Here is an 8,055-nt window from a genome sequence, read left to right as displayed (position 1 = left end):
ACACCTCTTTTTAAAGTTGAATCTGCTCCAACACACACATGCGTTAGTATGCTACTGTGCCAGTCAGATGACATCACAGACTATTTACCCAGTTTTTCAGAACATCATGACCAACCCAAATAGTGAGCAATAACCTTTTAAAAAGGCTCTGTTTATTCAGGCAAAGGATACAGTTTAGCCCATGACGTCTGGGTTATCATATACGATCATTGGTGTTTCTTGCCATTCAATAGAGAATAACATTGAGATTTAGTGAGATTTACTGTGAGTATGCACTGAAAGACTGGGCAAGTATATCAATCCATATTCACCATGTTGTATACCAAGAAAACAACTTGTCGCAATAACTAATTGGTTCAACATTATTCTAAGTGTAAAAACCTTGGCCTATCTGATTCAGTGCAGATGTGTTTTAATGAAATGTCATGCAGCATAGACCAGTCATTCATCACATCCATTAGCCTACTATTTTCAAATGATGAAAGTGGCAAGTTTCTGCCTTCTGTCTTAGGCAACCAGATTTTGGCTAGAATATCAGTAATGATTATATATATATATATATATATATATATATATATATATATATATATATATATATATATATACTGAACAAAATTATAAATGCAACACTTTTGTTTTTGCCCCCATTTATCATGAGCTGAACTCAAAGATCTAAGACTTTCTCTATGTACACAAAAGGCCTATTTCTCTCAAATATTGTTCACAAATCTGTCTAAATATGTGTCAGTGAGCACTTCTCGTTTGCCGAGATAATCCATCCACCTCACAGGTGTGGCATATCAAGATGCTGATTAGACAGCATGATTATTGCACAGGTGTGCATTAGGCTGGCCACAATAAAAGGCCACTCTAAAATGTGCAGTTTCACTGTATTGGGGGGTCCGGGGGGGTCCGAAAACCAGTCAGTATCTGGTGTGACCACCATTTGCCTCACGCAGTGCAACACATCTCCTTCGCAAAGAGTTGATCAAGTTGTTGGAATGTTGGTCCACTCCTCATTAATGGCTGTGCGAAGTTGCTGGATATTGGCCGGTTCTGGAACACGCTGTCGTATACGCCGATCCACTCTTGATCAACTCTTTGCGAAGGAGATGTGTTGCCTTTTGTGTACATAGAGAAAGTCTTAGATCTTTGAGTTCAGCTCATGATAAATGGGTTATGTTTATAATTTTGTTCAGTGTATATGTATATATATTCTTTACAAGGTACATGTAAATTATGTGACAGGTAATAAATGGATAGCTCTTTGAAAATGTGTCTTAAAATAGATGTAAAATCCTTTAATTACTGTATACTGTATAATTTTTAGACATTTTGACACTTGACATTAGACATTTTGTAGACATTGTCTTCCAAAGAAAAAGACTAAATCAGTTGATAGCAAATGACAGTTACACATTTCCCAATGTTGACTAGACTAGAAGGTCATAGCACGGCTACTGAATGTCATTCAGACAAACCTAATGACATCCCATATGTGTATCAGAGTCCTGTCTTGCTCTGGGATGTTCCTAACCTGAATTTTAATTATATGTGTATGTGTTAGTATAGATTGGTAAAAATGTTAATACTAACAACAATAATTATATTTCATGCCCATATTATTATCCCATATTGGAGGTCTTGCATATGGCTTTTTAAAACCCCCAGCCATGTCTTTCAATTGGTTAGGAATGGCAGATCTGGGATAAAAACAAGAACAAGAGTGGCATTAGATGGTTTGAATTCATAAATAATTGATATAGGAATTTTTAGTACACAATTTTACTGATGAAAGTTTTCATTTAAAAGCAAGCCTCATAAACTGTACACCCTACATAGGTTTCCACATTCTCACCTATGCAGAGCAGCTATGGCCTCTTTTTTAACTGTTGTAACTGATCACTCAGACAGCAGAGGGCGCTACATCTATGGGAACAGTGTGATAGCTGTTGCCTCTGACAACCACCCAGAGTTTCTTAATTACTACAAACCAGGTGTCTTGACCTCCTTGGATCACACAGTCCTATGTGAAACAGATTAGGAGATCCTAGACAAAAGTCAACACCTTGATTCATGTGAATGGGCTGATTATTAGCATAATTAGGGTCAAGAGTTTCCCCCCGTTGTTCTTCTGTTGGTTTCATAGAAGAAACACTTTCAAACATGTAATACTTTCAAGTTGTGCAAACCTCATTAGGTTGGCGATTTAGTCAACAGGAGGTGAAGAGTCCAGTCTTGAGTTTATTTGCGATGACCCTTCCTCAATGCCACCTCTGTCTGGCATGTTCATACAAAGAATAGTGACATTTACAGAGGCAAATATATTCTTATCTGAGGCATCAGCTTTTTGAACATTTCCAAATGTCTCTTAGATATGGAAGATTGTGTACCCAGAGTTTCAGTAAAGGGTATATTTGTGAATTCACTCAAAAGCAAGTTTGAAGAGATGACAGGGCAACATTGTGATTGTGCCCTTGTGGATCTTGGCGAGACAATAAATGCCTGGAAAAAAAGGTGAAAATGTATAGTATGTATGTATAATCTAATTTATCTTTTGAAAATCCAGTTATTCTTTCAGGGCCAAGTTATCATCCACTTTGTTGGCTACAGTGGATATAAAAAGTCTACACACCCCTGATAAAATGCCAGGATTTTGTGATGTAAAAGAATGAGACAAAGATAAATCATGTCAGAACTATTTCCACTTTTAATGTGACCTATAATGTGAACATTTCAATTGAAAAACAAACAGAAATTTTCTAGGGAAAACAATAAAAACTTACAATAAACTGGTTGCATAAGTGTGAACACCCTGTTATAACTGGGGATGTGGCTGTGTTCAGAATTAACCAATCATATTCAAACTCATGTTAAATAGAAGTCATTACACACCTGCTGTGATTTAAAGTGACTCTGATTAATCACAAATTAAGTTCTGCTGTTCTAGTAGGATTTTCCTGACATTTTCTTAGTTGCATCTCAGAGAAAAAGCTATTGTTTGCAGAGAGCTTCCAAAGCATCAGAGGGATCTCATTGTTGAAAAATATCAGTCAGATATTTCCAAAGCATTAGATATACCATGGAAAGGTTTCCAAGAGGCCTACAGCAACATTAAAGGAACTGCAGGAATTTCAGGCAAGTACTGGCTGTGTGCTGTGTGACAACAATCTCCCGTATTCTTCATATGAATGGGCTATGTGATAGGGTGGCAAGATGGAAGTATTTTCTTACAAAGAAAAACATCCAAGCCTGGCAATTTTGGCACAAAACTTTCAGGCGTCCGTTAGAAAGCTGAAGATGAAGAGGAAGTTCACCTTTCAGCACGACAACGACCCAAAGCACACATCCAAATCCATAAAAGCATGGCTTCACCAGAAGAAGATTAACATTTTGGAATGGCCCAGCCAGAGCCCAGATCTGAATCCAGTTGAACATCTGTGGGGTGATCTGAAGAGGGCTGTGCAAAGGAGATATCCTTGCAATATGACAGATTTGGAGCACTTTTGCAAAGAAGAGTGGGCAAATATTGCCATGTCAAGATGTGCCATGCTTATAGACTCCTACCCAAAAAGACTGAGTGCTGTAATAAAATCAAAAGGTGCTTCAACAAAGTATTAGTTTAAGGGTGTGCAGACTCATGCAACCAGGTTATTGTGAGTTTTATATTAGTTTTTTTCCCCCTCAAAGATTTCACTTAGTTTTTCTATTGAATTGTTCACGTTATAGGTCACATTAAAGGTGGAAAAAGTTCTGACATGATTTATCTTTGTCTCATTCTTTTACATCACAAGAACCTGGCATTTTAACAGGGGGTGTGTAGACTTTTTATTTCCACTGTATGTGACTAGTAGGGTCTGGAGTTTGTTATTAAATGTAGTGAGTGTCAAATAGATGGGATAGGGTTTCATTTGTGTATTTCTCGTGTCTATGACAACTATGGACGTTCTCTTATCAGCTATCTTGATTGTAATTTTTGTATTCTGTTCTAATTATTTCAAAGCAATAAATTAGGGGGAATGTGGTTTTCTCTTAAGTCCTTTGTCAATATCAGGAAAGTTTTGAAAGATAGAGGATAGATGGGGAGCTTTAGCTGAAAAAGCATTAGGTAAGATTCCAACTCTTGATGCAGCATTACAAGTGCATCGGAGGCAGAAGTTTAGACCACCAGACCATCCTAGGCCACTGAGAGGTATATGTATGTATTTTGGGGAAAAATATTTGTTGATTAACAGACTTTTCTGTATTTTACAGAATACAGTAGCATGCTGTCATGAATGACTTCAGAAATGGAATTGGACAGCCAAGAAAGGAACATAAAAGTACCTTTTGGAACTAAGTACATTTGTTTTAGTGTACCTTCAGACAATTATGTTAGACCTTAAACCTAAACTGTGTCATTAATTAATGTGATCAGAAGTTATTAGGAGAAACAGTGCACTATTCTTTTCTGTTCAGGATGAAAAAGAAGCCAGCACCGACTACCCTAAGGTAGGGAGAATGTTGTGAGACTAATGAGACTGTAATAGCCACCCTCGTCCCCATGGGAGTAGAATACACACACACATAATTTCCTGCCCTTTTTGATCCTTTTCTTCACAGCAAGACTCCAGTCAACCTAAAATCATGAACATGAAGCTGAGGGCATGAAAACTAGCAGAGTATACTATGTAGACACTTTACTGTTTAGATAGCCATCAACACTGCAAACAAATCAAACTCCACCTCGAGCTTACTCTGTTATTATCATATTACATAAAGACAACATTTTACAACCCAAGTGTCAAGTACTGATGAGTTACTGATGGGTCCACTGGAATTAATTACAAATTCATACAAGGTTATAACATCTATATAAATTACTGAAGTTCAGATTCAATTCAGTCAATAACGAAATAAAAATGTTGATGACCTCATCCAATAGGACAGGGACAAGGGAGATTATTCATTATCTCTGCAGTGGATTACTGTAGTATACAGTTGCAAACCTTGCAAGGATCTCCCATATCTCGCTCTCTCAGCTCTATTTTGCTGTTTCAATCATATTAATAGATCTTTTTTTGCAAAAGATTTTCAGCGAAGAGAGAAATCTGGTCCAGATTCTGTGAGATCAGAATTTACCTTGATTTTGTTCAGGCGGTGTTATCCAATCCCACTTAAACTCAGTGCATGTGCATTTAACTTAGGTTGAAATACAGTATAACAACATGTCAGTCAAGAAAATAGAAATATATTTCCATATCAGAATGTTATTGTTGTTGAAGTGGTCTGTTCAATTATGATAATGGTAAAACTACTTTCAAAAGAAATGCTGCCCGTTTTAATTCTGCATGGGAAGTAAAAAATGCTTATTCTAATCGCATATTTGTTGTCATTTTAACTTATGTCTTTTTTTATTGTTCTTGAAGGATGTGTTTTTAATGTAAGGATTATACTTAATGTCTAGAAAATATGTCTTTTAAACTTCATTCAGAACCTACATTTTACCTGATTCGTACATCAGGAAAAAACACATTTCAACATCAATTAATTATATGTATATTTTCATAATTTTCATAATTTTTTTTTGTAAATGGGTACTGAAATCTGACTAATTTTCAAAATGTATTTTCTTGTTAGTTTTAACTTTATACCAACTTTATAATTGCAGAGGGATCTAAGTCATACTGTGTGTATACTTGCAGTGGCTCTCAATCCTTTTGCCTTCAACGCCCTCTTCCATGAAAGAAAATATTTCAGGACCCCCTACTTGAGAAATGAAATCATCCCCATTTTTGTTCTGCAAAAATGTTGACAAAAGTGCTTGTTTTTATTGTGGTCATTAAAATGTAATAGCTTTCTGCATGTGTCATCAATGCTGTCCTACACACACAAAAACACAAATAAATATAGATTGTCAGACTGTAATTGCAAACAGTGCTCCCTCAGTGTGAGGACTGCTGCTGGCTTCTGGAAATAATGTGGTCATTTCGTGGAGCTCTTTGACAAAGCAATGCACATGTCAACCTCAACCGTTAGTCTGTCTCTCTTTCAGGGCTGTCTATTCATTCACCTTGTGTATTCTTTCATCCAAGAGCAAGAATTTCTTGTTCTAACAATGTTGCCACAATGTTGCGAGGCATCAGCTAACATTCTTACTAGCAGAGAATTTTAGTTTGGTTCATTTCAGAGTGAGAAATTCTGTAATATTATTAGACTGTTGTTTGGACAGTGCCTTGTGAATGTATTCAAACACTTGAACAATTTTCTAACATTACTGAAATACACATGACACATTGGAATGTCATGCTTTAAAAAAAAAATCTTAAAATATTTTTTAGATTATGTTTTTTTCATTAGGAAATATTTGTAATACGAAATACAAACAGAAATATATTGCTTGTATAAGTATTCAAAGGTGAAAGAAATTGCCTCATCAGGACACAATTATTCAAACATTGGCTTCCACCTGTGAACCATTAAAGTTGTTGTCAGATTTTCTGGATAATTTGGTCAGGCTCTGAATCTGAAGGAAAATAAGATGAAAGAGAATTTTACAGAAGATAGAGATCAAGTTATACAAATGCATGGTTTAGGAAAAATGTCAAAAATAATTCACATTCATTCTTTGGATATCCCAGTCGTATCCCAGTTGCATCAATAATCAGGAAGTGAAAGCTGCATCTCACCACCCAGGTACTGTCAAGAAAAGGTCCTCAAAACTCAGCACAAGAAGGAGAACAAAAAGGAAGCCACATACACCAACACTAATTTTGAAGGGGCTCCATAGTTCAGTGGTTCAACTGGAGCAATTATGCAACAGTTAACAGCTCTACATAACACTGACATGAATGAGAGGGGGGCAAGAAAAAAGCCTTAACTCAAAAAGTACCATCTGAAAACACATCTAAAGTTTGCCATAAAGCATGAGAGTGGATGCAGTTCAGATGAGACCAAGATAGAGCTTTCTATCCAAAACTCAAAGCGCTATGTGTAGCAATAATTACACAATGAAGTTTGGTGGTGGCAGCATCATGCTGTGGGGATGCTGCTCATTACCAGGGACTGGGCTTCTTGTGTAAATTGAAGGAAGAGTGAATGGAGCACACAGGGAAATACTGCAAAATAACCTGTTTCAATCCACTAAACTAAAAAGTTCACCTTTCAGCAGGCATATGATCCCAAGCACAAGGCAAAGCAACATTGTAGTGGCTCAAGAACAGAAAGCTGAATGTCCTACAGTCAAAAACTTTATTTCAAACCCAAATCTGTGGCACTATTTAAAAAAAGTGGTCCACAATGTCATCTAACAAACCTGAACAACTGAGAGCAAATATGCCACGTTGCTAAATCCATCTAAAAATGTATACAATGCTGGTACCTACATGCCCCAAAAAACTTAAAGCTGTTATTGAAGCAAAAGGTTGCAAATATTAATGTGTGGGGGTTGAATACTTATGCAAGCAACATATATCTGTTTCTTATTTTTCTTACAAATATTCCCAAGATAAGACCAATGTCATCTTATAATAACTGAGTTTGAATGTTTTCAAATATAATACCTAACAGAATAATATTTCAGTGTAATTTGGTAATATGACAGAATTGGCAAAGCACTGTATTTTAAGTGCAATGTGGATGAAGGTTTAGTAAAGAGGTTATTTTTCTTATAATCTGTAGGCACCCCGGGCCTCGATCTTTCTGATGACCACTTGGGAGCTTAGGCTCATATCCTACAGTTTATTGTATAGCAAACCTGTATACAGCCTGATGGCCAGCATAATTGACGTAGTCTAGCTGAAAACAGAGTAGTGATATGTTTTGCACAGTCATTTTCCATCCATCCACGCCAAAATTAAGAAACTGTATGTTGCCACTGCTTCGAGCAATCGTAACTAATCAACAGTTCAACTGACTAATAGTATTAGCTTGACAGTTCGATTAATTTATGAGACCACGGTATACCAGAAGAGACCAGAGTCTCTTCTCTCAATGATCTCTTCCAGCTTCCCTCCTCCCTTCCACTGCCGCGCACTCTCACATACTATTTTTCACAGAGCGCTTTGGTAGCGCCAG

The sequence above is a fragment of the Esox lucius genome, chromosome 8 (assembly GCF_011004845.1).
Source record: "Esox lucius isolate fEsoLuc1 chromosome 8, fEsoLuc1.pri, whole genome shotgun sequence".
Taxonomy (NCBI): Eukaryota; Metazoa; Chordata; class Actinopteri; order Esociformes; family Esocidae; genus Esox; species Esox lucius.
This window is presented reverse-complemented; position numbering follows the sequence as displayed.